This window comes from Triticum urartu, chromosome 4A (genome assembly GCF_056163025.1).
Source record: "Triticum urartu cultivar PI428250 chromosome 4A, HENAU_Tu73, whole genome shotgun sequence".
Taxonomy (NCBI): domain Eukaryota; kingdom Viridiplantae; phylum Streptophyta; class Magnoliopsida; order Poales; family Poaceae; genus Triticum; species Triticum urartu.
Genome location: NC_141876.1, coordinates 103,773,587 through 103,788,148, shown reverse-complemented (window position 1 = coordinate 103,788,148; position 14,562 = coordinate 103,773,587). Strand labels below are relative to the sequence as shown.

Genomic DNA, 14,562 nt, shown 5'->3' with positions numbered 1-14,562 from the left:
TAAATCACAGCAGACTAAATTTCAAAATTGGGCCAGTCGATTTTCAGAGCTCGCCGGAGTTCGTCAGTGCGATCGAAGGGGCTCGAGTGGTTGTGGGGCCTCGCCGAACAAAGAAAACTCGACGCGGGTGGGGGTTGGGGCGGGGGTGGGGTGGGGGTGGCGGAGGAACACAGGCGGTGGGGGCCGGCGGCCCGTGCGGTGTTCTGTATGGGAAGAATCAGAGACAAGGAAGAAGGGTTAGGAGACATAGGATCTTCATCCAACCGCCTGAAATGGTCGAGAGACAGCTGGGAGTTCCATTCTTAATGCGCTCTGGTTCATCATGTGTGGGCACTGCGCAACCAACATTTTCTTATCCAAAATCTGCTTGCTCTTCTTTACCATGTTCCTCTTCCGTTCTTCTTTAATATGTACTCTCTCCGTTCCTAAATACAAGTCTTTGTATAGATTCCACCATGGACTACATATGGAGCAAAATGAGTGAATCTACACTCTAAAATGTATCTGGATACATCTGTATGTGATCCATAGTGGAAATATCTACCAAGACTTATATTTTGGAACAGAGGGAGTATGATAGTAGTACAGTATATTCCTTGTACTAAAGATGAGCAGGGACATTTGCAGTGTAGAGGTCTATACGGTTGGTTGTGATGGAGACTTTGAGCCTCTTTGATTCGTAGGATCTTGTAAACATAGGAATAGGATTTGTAGTGGCCTGCCCACTTGAATCCTATAAGAATAGCAAGGAAATGCGGGGAGCTGTGTCGCCTTTGAGAGTTACACTGATATTAACAGTACCGCACCTTCACTTGAAGAGAGCTGGTATCCGAAGCCTTTCAAGCCGTACCGGCAATACTAGCACATATATTCCAGCAAGTTCTAGTTTGCTGATTATACTCTGATGCTTAAGGTTTTCCCATTATATCTACACTATGATCTCTGTAGCTGCTTTGTGTCGCACTAGCAGCAGTCCAGTCTTGAAGCTAAACACTGCAATGACTTACAAAATTGGCACCAAGGCATTGAGTGCCATTCTGGATGCAATGAAACTCATACGCTTCCCACCTGTTGATTCTTGTTCAGAATATGATCCTAATGACTATTCTAACCTCGAGGAGTCAAAGGTAGATGGCCTGTCCTGTTCACCCATCAAGGTGCCTGTTCTAATTTGGCAATGTTTTATTGATTGCGGGTATCTTGCATATGTTGTCTTGCATTTCTTCTACTTTGTTGCACCGCCATCTGCTTAGTTTACTCATCATATATGTCGAGATGCCATGCCCATCCATTATCAATACATATTCCATCTGTCATCATACCATGTTTTTCCACTCAAATGCTATTCTTGTGCATCAGACATCAAAAAGGAAGAGGGTGATTGCCGAACCTGAAGGAGCACTAGCAAAGTCCTTGAAAAACGTGGTGGTGCCAGAGAAATCAGACAACACCCCACTTATATTGGCTCTACAACCTGTGACACAAAATGTAGGACCGACTCCAGCAGACTGTACCCATACTTCACTGGCCACACCACTAGCCCCACCACACAGGACCTACACACCAGCAAAATGTATACCGATTTCATTTGCCATGGCACCACCTGCACCATAGAAAAATCCCACTCCAGGCAAAAGTACAGCAAGTCCACCGGCCGAAGACCTATCCCAACTGCAGAGACGGCCAATTCCTGCAGATTGGAACCCCATTCCATTTATTCCCAGTTTAAAAGACAATGCTTTCAATGTTGTTAGGGACTACGTCCATATATTCCCATCACGGGAAGATTATTGTGAAGACAAACACCATTTTCACATCTTCCTGTCCAACTTACATGTAAGTGCTATTATTCATGGTTATTATTTTCCTGTTTTCTGCTGATTGAACACATCAATGATTTACATTACATTGTTGTAACTAGGCGAGGGTCAATCTGGATAGTCATGACGAGCAAAGCTTGCTTGTGCTTTTCAAGGAAGCATTGAGGAAATCACACTTTGATGGCAAGTCTATAAATGAATTTCCGGTGAAGTCTCCTGTGCTAAATTTAGAAGACATTGAATGGAAAAACCTTGTTATGCACTGGTCTCGTTCCTAGGATGAGGTACTGTCTATGAAATCACATGACAATTTGAACTTCTACTTTTCCGCCTGTGCCTTACGGATCTTTTTTGCAGGAAATCTGCTCGAAGAAGAATTCCGGTTTGACAAGAACGACAGGATATCGCAAATATGCTGCCCGCTGCTTTGCTCTTGTTAGTACCCGTTGTCCTGTATCACTGTACTTGCATACATACCTGGTTCATTATGTGACAGCAGTATGCATGATAGCTTGCTTATCAATTGTTTGCTCCAAATTATCTGATCTGTATGAATGGTTACATTAGTGTATAATATATCCAATGCCAATGTTTTTTAGCTCTGCATTGTTCTTGTAAGTACATGCTGTCCTTTATCAGTGTACTTATAATGACAGGTAGTTGTTCATGTACCATCACTCTGCATCTTATTTTCCTTTGCCCTCCATTTTCTACACATCAGATCTATATTTACTCTTACCATAAGGTTGGTACTGAAGAAGTTTAGCTGTGCATTGCTCTTGGCTGTACCTTTTGCCTATATCGCTGCACTTACATTTATAGCTACTTGGTTATGTAGCATCACTCTTCATCTTATCTTAAATATTCTCCATTTTTTCGTATATTATCACATGTATATTTACTCTTAACAAAATGTAGAATAAAGGCAATACTTTTGAAGAAGATTATGTGGTAAACTTCTTAAATTGCCCCCCATCAGCATGGACAAGGCCTTTATAGAGCCTGTCTTCACCAATAATGTAAGTTTATCCATCTCAAGCCTTTAAACTTTGTTGTATATATTTGGTTAGGCATGACTGCAATAGCTGTTTATTTTTGGTGCTTGCATCAAATTGCTTGTTTAAAGTTTATTATGTAGTTCATAAACAAAAGTTTGTCCTTTCTCAATTTAAGTTTTCAGTTATACAACCAAGTTCCTTCTTCATACCATGTAAATTAAACTATACAGAGCAAGTGATCTTCTTTTGCACTGCATGTATGCTTCTGTTCTTCATCCTTAATCCAGTGGTGTGGTGAACCTACCCACTACAGCACAATGTCATATTCTGCAATGTCTTAACTATGAACAATGTCATATCATTCTACTATTATTTAAACCGTCTCTTTATTTGCCAATCTGAAATGGTATAAATTGACAGCACACTAACCATTGATACTTATGAGTTCTTGATCTGTAATCCAGTGGTGTCGTGAAGCTGCCAACTCCTTCACAATGTCATTTCCTGCCATGTCTTGACCTGAACAATACCATATTATGTGAATGCAATTTTAAACTGTGTCACTTTATTCGTCAGTAAGAAATGTGATGAATTGTCAGCACTGATACGTTTATGTGCAAAACTTGTCATTTGTCTGCTTGTTTATCTTTCAGAGTGAGGAAGATATAAGTGTTGAACAAGCACAGTCTCATCATCTTGCTCAGCTGCTTGCGCTGCAGCTCCCCAGCAGGGCTAACCTTTCTTGAACTCTATTGAAGTGTTGTTGGTTTTGTATATTATTTTGTCGACGTGTTTATGTGCACTGGTGGCGATCTTTGATGCCCAGTGTATGTAATCTGTTGTCTGCTTGTGCTTTATTATCATAGTGGCAAACTTTGATGCCCAGTGGATGTAATATGCCGTAATTTCTTTATTGTATAGTCTAGGTTTTTTCTTATTCACGATGCTGCAGTTATTTTACTGTACATATATTCTGTCTTCGTAGTAAACTGGCCAAACCATAAAATTACGGTACATAATCGGGCCGTCATGCAATCACGATGCAGGTTGGGCCTGAAACGTGTCGAACAGCTCACGGGCCGGCAGCAGCCCGAAATGAACCCCGACCCATGATTGTGCGAATCAAATCACGGGCTTCTAACAGGCCAAAATTGTCTCGGTCCTTGTTTCGCCCAATCAGATATCGGCTGCGAGGAGGCTGGATGCAAACCGGGCCGTAGTTAGGCCCAACTATATGACGGGCTTTTAACATGCCGAAATTAATATATGGCCGAAATGTTAAACGGGCCCTTAACAGGCCAGAACTAATATCAGGCCGAATTACTAAGTGGGCCTTTAGCAAGTGGGCCCAAAAGCATAGTGTCCAGTTGACGGGCCGAATCTGATATGGGCCATAATTGAGCCCAAAGCCTCTTAAAGGGCTGGACCTCATCTTGGCCGTAATTTGGCCCAGAACGTGTTAGGCTTTTAACGGGCCGGATCTCATATGGGCCACTATTAGGCCCGGAGCGTGGCAGGCCAATAATGGACCGGATCAAATATGGGCCGGCATTTGGCCCAAAACATGGCAACCAGTTAATGGGCCGGCCTACTAGGGTCCTCAAAATCTCGTGGGCCTACAGCTGGGCCGGCCCATTAATGTCGGCGAAATCTCGTGGGCCTTTAGCTGGGCCGGTCCATTATGATCCGCAAGAATCTTGTGGGCCTTTACCTGGGCCGGCCCATTATGGAACACAAAAATCTTGTGGGCCTTTACCTGGGATGACCCATTATGGCCCGCAAAATCTTTTGGGCCTTTAGCTGGGCCAGCCCATTATGGTCCACAAAATCTCGTGGGCCTTTAGCTAGGCCGGCCCATTATGGACCGCAAAATCTTGTGGGCCTTCAGTTGGGCCGGCCCATTTAAACTTGATGGGCCGGTCCATGTGTCAACATATCATAGCCGCGTCTCGCCCATTGGATGAGTGACACCTGTGCCAACGCGGACCTGACACGTGTCTCCTCCAGCCAATGATGATTTTACACGTGGAAAATCCCCATTGGTCGGGGCTGTTAACGGGTTATCGGATCAAAAACCCGACCCGATAGCTTAACGGTGTTCCGTTATGGTGGATGCCACGTGTCGGTCACCCTTGACGAAAGCACTTCTGTGACGCGCGATTTATCGTCATGGAAGTGGACACTTCTGTGATGATAATTTTGGTAATGTCATGGAACACTTCTACGACAGCGCATGTATGACTATCTTGATTCTGTCATAAAATCGTCATCGATGTAAATGCATGACAGAAAAAAAGACCTACTGTGACAAACACGTATCATCACGGAAGTGTATTTTTTTGTAGTGATAGCTAATATGGACATTAATGGTGCACCATGTATTTGTTAGCAGTGGCGCACCAAATACAGGTGCGCCATTATTGACATATTACTAATGGCGCACCTGGTGTGTGGTGTGCCATTAGTAGTTTTGAAAAAAAAATAAAAAAATTGTTAGCAGTGGCGCACTAGGGGATAGTACGCCATTACTAGTTCACATAGTAATGGCGCACCACACCCACCGTGCACCATTAGTAGTTTTGAAAAAAAATAAAAAAAATGTTAGTAGTAGCGCACCATGGAACAGTGCGCCACAACTAGTAATGGCGCACTGTCCCATGGTGCGCCACTACTACCATGGGAAAGTTACATACGAATCAATGATTAGGGCTACAGTGAGATGGATGGTGGTGTGGACGGCGGTGAGGAAGAAGATGTGGTGGAGGAGATTGGGGAGGGGGTGTTCCACCAAGCGCAAGAAAAAGTGCGCACGAGATCAAAGAACTACACGCAATTGGAAGATCAAGTCTTCATCAAGGCTTGGGAATCCGTGTCTCTTGATGCGCGCACCAACACTGACTAAACCGGCATGCGGTATTGGGAAAGGATAGAGGACCAGTTCTTCCGAATGATGGCAAAGTATTCCTTGAGGACGCCACACACCTATAGGTCACTCCAAGGTCGTTGGGATGTGATCAAGCAGATTTGTAGCCATTAGAGTGGTTACTTGGAGCAAGTTCGCAATGCACCTCCAAGTGGTACCGTTAAAGCCAATTATGTGAGTTTGTTTTGTAGGACAAAATTGCGTAGTAAAGGTACAAGGACATGAAGCTTCCAATGGCAAGTCATTTACACTAGAGCATTATTGGAAATTGCTTCAAAATAGTGAGAAGTGGAAGTTGATTGACAAAGAATCCCCACCCAAGAGAGGTTCACTCATGAATTAACATGGTAAATTGGATTAGCCTTCAAGCATGCATGAACGTGGTAAATTGGATTCCGCCATTTGGTGCAGCACCCATTGAAGGATTATGTCGATGTCAATGTCAATGTTGAAAACATCGAGGTCACCTCCGTAATGTCAACTGGAAGTTAACTGTGATCATTAATAGATGCTGGCATGTGTCGACTGTCGACTAAACATGGATGCGATTAGCCTACAGCGTCCTTGAGAATTCTAAGTCACCAACAGGCTATTGAGATATCCACGCAGAAAAAGAAGAAGCATGCTAGTAAGATAAAAATCTATCGCATGTAGCTCTATAAATAACCACCACATGGAAGCTTTCACTAGCAACCCACATCATCTCAGTCTCTCATAATGGCAGGCACAAAACTAGTAGCTCTTAGTTTTATTGTTCTCTTGAGCATTGGATTAGGCAATGCTGCAAGGGTGACTAGATATGCTAGTACCTATGGAACGGGCTATGGAGGAGGGGAGGGCGGGGGTGAAGTGAGTGGTGATGGCTCAGGTTCTGGAGCTGGGTCTGGGTCTGGCCAGAGTTCTAGCAGTGGTGTACATGCAAACGGAGCCGATGGAGGCAGAGGGGGTGGTAGTAGCCAATACGGTGGCATTGTTTCTGGGAGGGGATCGGGTCTCGGTGCAGGCTGGTCAGTATAGTGAAGGAAGAAATGGGGATGTTGGTGGATTTTCTAGCACTAGTGGTACCGGCGGCGGCGTTGGTGGAGGACAAGCGACCGAAGGTCAGGGAGCTAGTGGCCATGGATCAGGCAAAGGTATTGCATCTGGCTCTAGCGACGCCACTAATAACTACTACCCTGGAAACAGTAATGCGGAGGCTCATGCTAATGGCGCACCACACACCAGGTGCGCCATTAGTAACCCTAGTGCTAAATGCACCCCCCGGTGGACCGCCTGTTTAGTTTAAAAAAATTAAAAAAATGATGGAAATGTCAAAAAATAAAAGAAAATAAGTTTGCCATGTGATATGTGGTCTAGTTGTCGGGAAAATTTACAAATATTAATTTTGACGTTATTTGCAAAATCTCTCTGGAATTTAGTAAAATGGGCATAACTTTTGCATACGAACTCGGATAGAAAAGTTTTCTATATGAAAAATCATCTACTCGAAAAGTTACATACGTATCAGTGATTAGGGCTACAGTGAGATGGATGGTGGCGTGGACAGTCACGGTGAGGAAGAAGATGAGGTGGAGGAGATTGGGGAGGGGGTGTTTGACCAAGCGCAAGCAAAAGTGCGCACGAGATCAAAGAACTACACGCAATTGGAAGATCAAGTCTTGATCAAGGCTTGGGAATCCGTGTCTCTTGGTGCGCGCACCGGCACTAACTAAACCGGCATGCAGTATTGGGAAAGGATAGAGGACCAGTTCTTCTGAATGATGGAAAAGTATTCCTTGAGGACGCCACACACATATAGGTCACTCCAAGGTCGTTGGGATGTGATCAAGCAGATTTGTAGCCATTAGAGTGGTTACTTGGAGAAAGTTCACAATGCACCTCCAAGTGGTACCATTGAAGCCAATTATGTGAGTTTGTTTTGTAGGACAAAATGGCACAATAAAGGTACAAGGACATTAAGCTTCCAATGGCAAGTCTTTTACACTAGAGCAATGGGAAATTGCTTCAAAATAGTGAGAAGTGGAAGTTGATTGAAAAAGAATCCCCACCCAAGAGAGGTTCACTCAACAATGAACGTGGTAAATTGGATTAGCCTTCAAGCATCCATGAACGTGGTAAATTGGATTCCGCCATTTGGTGCAGCACCCACTAGAGGAATATGCCGATGTCAATGTCAATGTTGAAAACTTCGAGGTCACCTCCGCAATGTCAATTGGAAGTTAATTGTGATCATTAATAGATGCTAGCATGTGTCGACTATCGACTGAACATGGATGCGATTAGCCTGCAGCTTCCTTGAAAATTCTAAGTCACCAACAGGCTATTAAGATATCCGCGCAGAAAAAGAAGAAGAATGCTAGTAAGATAAAAATCTATCGCCTGTAGATCTATAAATAACCACCACATGGAAGCTTTCACAAGCAACCCACATCATCTCGGTCTCTCATAATGGCAGGCACAAAACTAGTAGCTCTTAGTTTTATTGTTCTCTTGAGCATTGGATTAGGCAATGCTGCAAGGGTGACTAGATATGCTAGGACCTACGGAATGTGCTATGCAGGAGGGGAGGGCGGGGTTGAAGTGAGTGGTGCTGGCTCAGGTTCTGGAGCTGGGTCTGGGTCTGGCCAGAGTTCTATCTGTGGTGTACAGGCAAACGGTGCTGGTGGAGGCAGAGGGGTGGGAGTAGCCAATACGGTGGCATTGGTTCGAGGTGGGGATCGGGTCTCGGTACAGGCTAGTCAGTATTGTGAAGGAAGAAATAGGGATGTTGGTGGATTTTCTAGCACTGGTGGTACCGGCGGCGGCGTTGGTGGTGGACAACTGACCGGAGGTCAGGGATCTATTGGCCATGGATCAGGCAAAGGTATTGCATCCGGCTCTAGTGATGCCACTAATAACTACTACAGTAGAAACAGTAATGCGGAGGCACATGCTAATAGTGCACCACACACCAGGTGCGCCATTAGTAACCCTGGTGCTAAATGCACCCCCCCCCCCCCGTGTACCGCCTTTTTAGTTTTAAAAAAATAAAAAATGATAGAAATGTAAAAAAAAGAAAATAAGTTCCCCATGTGATATGTGGTCTAGTTGTTGGGAAAATTTACAAATATTAATTTTGACTTTATTTGCAAAATCTCTCTAGAATTTAGTAAAATGGGCATAACTTTTGCATATGAACTCGGATTAAAAAGTTTTCTATATGAAAAATCATCTACTCAAAAAGTTACATACGAATCAGTGCTTAGGGATACAATGAGATGGATGGTGGTGTGGACGGTCACAGTGAGGAAGAAGATGAGGTGGAGGAGATTGGGGAGGGGGTGTTCGACCAAGCATAAGCAAAAGTGCGCACGAGATCAAAGAACTGCACGCAATTGGAAGATCAAGTCTTGATCAAGGCTTGGGAATCCGTGTCTCTTGATGCATGCACCGGCACTGACTAAACCGACATGCGGTATTGGGAAAGGATAGAGGACCAGTTCTTCCGAATGATGGCAAAGTATTCCTTGAGGACGCCACACACCTATAGGTCACTCCACGGTCGTTGGGATGTGATCAAGCAGGTTTGTAGCCATTAGAGTGGTTACTTCGAGCAAGTTCGCAATGCACCTCCAAGTGGTACCATTGAAGCCAATTATGTGAGTTTGTTTTGTAGGACAAAATTGCGCAATAAAGGTACAAGGAAATGAAGCTTCCAATGGCAAGTCATTTACAGTAGAGCATTGTTGGAAATTGCTTCAAAATAGTGAGAAGTGGAAGTTGATTGATACAGAATCCCCACCCAAGAGAGGTTCACTCATCAATGAACGTGGTAAACTGGATTAGCCTTCAAGCATGCATGAACGTGGTAAACTGGATTCCGCCATTAGGTGCAGCACCCACTAAAGGAATATGCCGATGTCAATGTCAATGTTGAAAACTTTGAGGTCACCTCCGCAATGTCAACTGGAAGTTAACGGTGCTCATTAATAGATGCTGGCATGTGTCGACTGTTGACTGAACATGGATGCGATTAGCCTGCAGCCTCCTTGAAAATTCAAAGTCACCAACAGGCTATTAAGATATCCGCGCAGAAAAAGAAGAAGCATGCTAGAAAGATAAAAATCCATCGCCTGTTGCTCTATAAATAACCACCACATGGAAGCTTTCACTAGCAACCCACATCATCTCGGTCTCTCATAGTGGCTGGCACAAAACTAGTAGCTCTTAGTTTTATTGTTCTCTTGAGCATTGGATTAGGCAATGCTGCAAGGGTGACTAGATATGCTAGTACCTATGGAACGGGCTATGGAGGAGGGGAGGGTGGGGTGAAGTGAGTGGTGCTGGCTCAGGATCTGGAGCTGGGTCTGGGTCTGGCCAGAGTTCTAGCAGTGGTGTACATGCAAACGGTGCCGGTGGAGGCGGAGGGGGTGGTAGTAGCCAATACGGTGGCATTGTTTCTGGGAGGGGATCGGGTCTCGGTGCAGGCTGGTCAGTATAGTGAAGGAAGAAATGGGGATGTTGGTGGATTTTCTAGCACTGGTGGTACCGGCGGCGGCGTTGGTGGAGGACAAGCGACCGGAGGTCAGGGATCTAGTGGCCATGGATCAGGCAAAGGTATTGCATCTGGCTCTAGCGACGCCACTAATAACTACTACACTGGAAACAGTAATGCGGAGGCAAATGCTAATGGCGCACCACACACCAGGTGCGCCATTAGTAACCCTGGTGCTAAATGCACCCCCCGGTGGACCGCCTTTTCAGTTTAAAAAAATAAAAAAATGATGGAAACGTCAAAAAAAAGAAAATAAGTTTCCCATGTGATATGTGGTCTAGTTGTTGGGAAAATTTACAAATATTAATTCGACTTTATTTGCAAAATCTCTCTGGAATTTAGTAAAATGGACATAACTTTTGCATACGAACTCGGAATAAAAAGTTTTCTATATGAAAAATCATCTACTCGAAAATTTACATATGAATCAGTGATTAGGGCTACAGTGAGATGGATGGTGGTGTGGACGGTCACGGTGAGGAAGAAGATGAGGTGGAAGAGATTGGGGAGGGGGTGTTCGACCAAGTGCAAGCAAAAGTGCGCACGGGATCAAAGAACTGCACGCAATTGGAAGATCAAGTCTTGATCAGGGCTTGGGAATCCGTGTCTCTTGATGCGTGCACCGGCACTGACTAAACCGGCATGCGGTATTGAGAAAGGATAGAGGACCAGTTCTTCCGAATGATGGCAAAGTATTCCTTGAGGATGCCACACACCTATAGGTCACTCCACGGTCGTTGGGATGTGATCAAGCAGGTTTGTAGCCATTAGAGTGGTTACTTCGAGCAAGTTCGCAATGCACCTCCAAGTGGTACCATTGAAGCCAATTATGTGAGTTTGTTTTATAGGAAAAAATTGCACAATAAAGGTACAAGGACATGAAGCTTCCAATGGCAAGTCATTTACACTAGAGCATTGTTGGAAATTTCTTCAAAATAGTGAGAAGTGGAAGTTGATTGACAAAGAATCCCCACCCAAGAGAGGTTCACTCATCAATGAACGTGGTAAACTGGATTAGCCTTCAAGCATCCATGAACGTGGTAAACTGGATTCCACGATTAGGTGCAGCACCCACTAAAGGAATATGACGATGTCAATGTCAATGTTGAAAACTTCAAGGTCACCTCCACAATGTCAACTGGAAGTTAACGGTGCTCATTAATAGATGATGGCATGTGTCGACTGTCGACTGAACATGGATGCGATTAGCCTGCAGCCTCCTTGAAAATTCAAAGTCACCAACATGCTATTAAGATATCCGCGCAGAAAAAGAAGAAGCATGCTAGAAAGATAAAAATCTATCGCATGTAGCTCTATAAATAACCACCACATGGAAGCTTTCACTAGCAACCCACATCATCTCGGTCTCTCATAATGGCAGGCACAAAACTAGTAGCTCTTATTTTTATTGTTCTCTTGAGCATTGGATTAGGCAATGCTGCAAGGGTGACTAGATATGCTAGTACCTACGGAACGGGCTATGGAGGAGGGGACGGCGGGGTGAAGTGAGTGGTGCTGGCTCAGGTTCTGGAGCTGGGTCTGGGTCTGGCCAGAGTTCTAGAAGTGTTGTACATGGAAACGGTGCCGGTGGAGGCGGAGGGGGTGATAGTAGCCAATACGGTGGCATTGTTTCTAGGAGGGGATCGGGTCTCGGTGCAGGCTGGTCAGTATAGTGAAGGAAGAAATGGGGATCTTGGTGGATTTTCTAGCACTGGTGGTACCGGCAGCGACGTTGGTGGAGCACAAGCGACCGGAGGTCAGGGATCTAGTGGCCATGGATCAGGCAAAGGTATTGCATCCGGCTCTAGCGACGCCACTAATAACTACTACACTGGAAACAGTAATGCAGAGGCACATGCTAATGGCGCACTGCACACCAGGTGTGCCATTAGTAACCCTGGTGCTAAATGCACCCCCCCGGTGGACCGCCTTTTCAGTTTAAAAAAATAAAAAAATGATGGAAATGTCAAAAAAAGAACAAGTTTCCCATGTGATATGTGGTCTAGTTGTTGGGAAAATTTACAAATATTAATTTCGACTTTATTTGCAAAATCTCTCTGGAATTTAGTAAAATGGACATAACTTTTGCATACGAACTCGGAATAAAAAGTTTTCTATATGAAAAATCATCTACTCGAAAATTTACATATGAATCAGTGATTAGGGCTACAGTGAGATGGATGGTGGTGTGGACGGTCACGGTGAGGAAGAAGATGAGGTGGAAGAGATTGGGGAGGGGGTGTTCGACCAAGCGCAAGCAAAAGTGCGCACGAGATCAAAGAACTGCACGCAATTGGAAGATCATGTCTTGATCAAGGCTTGGGAATCCATGTCTCTTGATGCGCGCACCGGCACTGACTAAACCGGCATGAGGTATTGCGAAAGGATAGAGGACCAGTTGTTCCGAATGATGGCAAAGTATTCCTTGAGGACGCCACACACCTATAGGTCACTCCAAGGTCGTTGGGATGTGATCAAGCAGATTTGTAGACATTAGAGTGGTTACTTGGAGCAAGTTCGCAATGCACCTCCAAGTGGTACCGTTGAAGCCAATTATGTGAGTTTGTTTTGTAGGACAAAATTGCGCAATAAAGGTACAAGGACATGAAGCTTCCAATGGCAAGTCATTTACACTAGAGCATTGTTGGAAATTGCTTCAAAATAGTGACAAGTGGAAGTTGATTGACAAAGAATCCCCACCCAAGATATGTTCACAAATCAATGAACGTGGTAAATTGGATTAGCCTTCAAGCATCCATGAACGTGGTAAACTGGATTCCGCCATTAGGTGCAGCACCCACTAAAGGAATATGCCGATGTCAATGTTGAAAACTTCGAGGTCACCTCCGCAATGTCAACTGGAAGTTAACTATGATCATTAATAGATGCTGGCATGCGTCGACTGTCGATTGAACATGCATGCGATTAGCCTGCAGCCTCCTTGAAAATTCTAAGTCACCAACAGGCTATTAAGATATCCGCGCAGAAAAAGAAGAAGCATGCTAGTAGGATAAAAATCTATCGCCTGTAGCTGTATAAATAACGACCACATGGAAGCTTTCACTAGCAACCCACATCATCTCAGTCTCTCATGATGGCAGGCACAAAACTAGTAGCTCTTAGTTTTATTGTTCTCTTGGGCATTGGATTAGGCAATGCTGGATGGGTGACTAGATATGCTAGTACCTACGGAACGGGCTATGGAGGAGGGGAGGGCGGGGGTGAAGTGAGTGGTGTTGGCTCAGGTTCTGGAGCTGGGTCTGGATCTGGCCAGAGTTGTAGCAGTGGCGTACATGCAAACGGTGTCGGTGCAGGCGGAGGGAGTGGGAGTAGCACTACAAAAAAAGACACATCCATGACATTTTGGGCCGAACGAATTTTTTTTTATCATACATATGACACTTCTATGAGAATAATTGTAACAAAACCCGGTATCATCCTAGATGTGGTGGGCTCCTACTTCTATGACAAAAAATCATGACAGAAAATGGGCTTTTCGTCCTGGGCGGGCCGGAGGCGCAGCTGCATGACATTCTTTGGGCCGTCCATGACGGAAAAAACCGTGGTAGAAGCGAGGGGGGGGATTTCGGGAGTTCCCGGTTACGGTGGGAGGTCAGGGGCCGAGCGATGCACGTTTCTCTCGTACACGTACGCGCGTGTGTGCGAGGCGTTGGCTCTAACTGAACCCGAGCGAGGCGTTGGGCTCTAACTGAACCCGAGCGATTGCACTGCAGGCTACGCGTTACTGAACCCGAGCGATCGATCGATGGCTGTGAACTGAACCCGATCGATTGATTCCTTCGCTACTGCTGCTAACTGAAGCCGATCGATGCTGCCTCTGGGATGAACAGTGAGTGTTGCGAGGGGGGGGGGTTGGATGAAGAGTGAGCGGTGGCGTTGCCTCTGGATGAACAGGATCCCGTGGTGTGGTGGAGGGCTGGATGAACAGTAGACGGTGGAGGGGTGCCCATGAAGGGGTGGTTGAACAGGACCCCATGGTGTGGAGGGCTGGATAAACAGTAGACAGTTGAGTGGTGGTTGAACAGTAGCCGGTGGAGTAGCGCGCGGTGGAGGCTGGATGAACAGGAGCCCGTGGAGGCTGGAGGAGGTCGACGGTAGCCCGTGGAGGCTGGAGGAGGTCGACGGTGGAGATGAACAGTATCCCGTGGAGTCCCGTTTTGCGGTACGCCACACCCCTCCCGATGAACAGGACCCCCGTTTCGTCCGTAGCGCTCCAACACAAATCTGTTTCATCCGTTTTGCGGTACGCCACACCCCTCCCGATCA

The 14,562-nt window shown here is 45.4% G+C and overlaps 2 pseudogenes; both read left to right on the top strand.

Moving 5' to 3' along the window:
• Positions 1 to 6,458: 6,458 nt before the first annotated feature.
• LOC125554635 (uncharacterized) lies at positions 6,459 to 10,911 on the top strand (annotated as a pseudogene).
• A 738-nt stretch (positions 10,912 to 11,649) lies between these two features.
• Positions 11,650 to 13,144, top strand: LOC147974987 (uncharacterized; annotated as a pseudogene).
• The last annotated feature ends 1,418 nt before the right edge of the window (positions 13,145 to 14,562 follow it).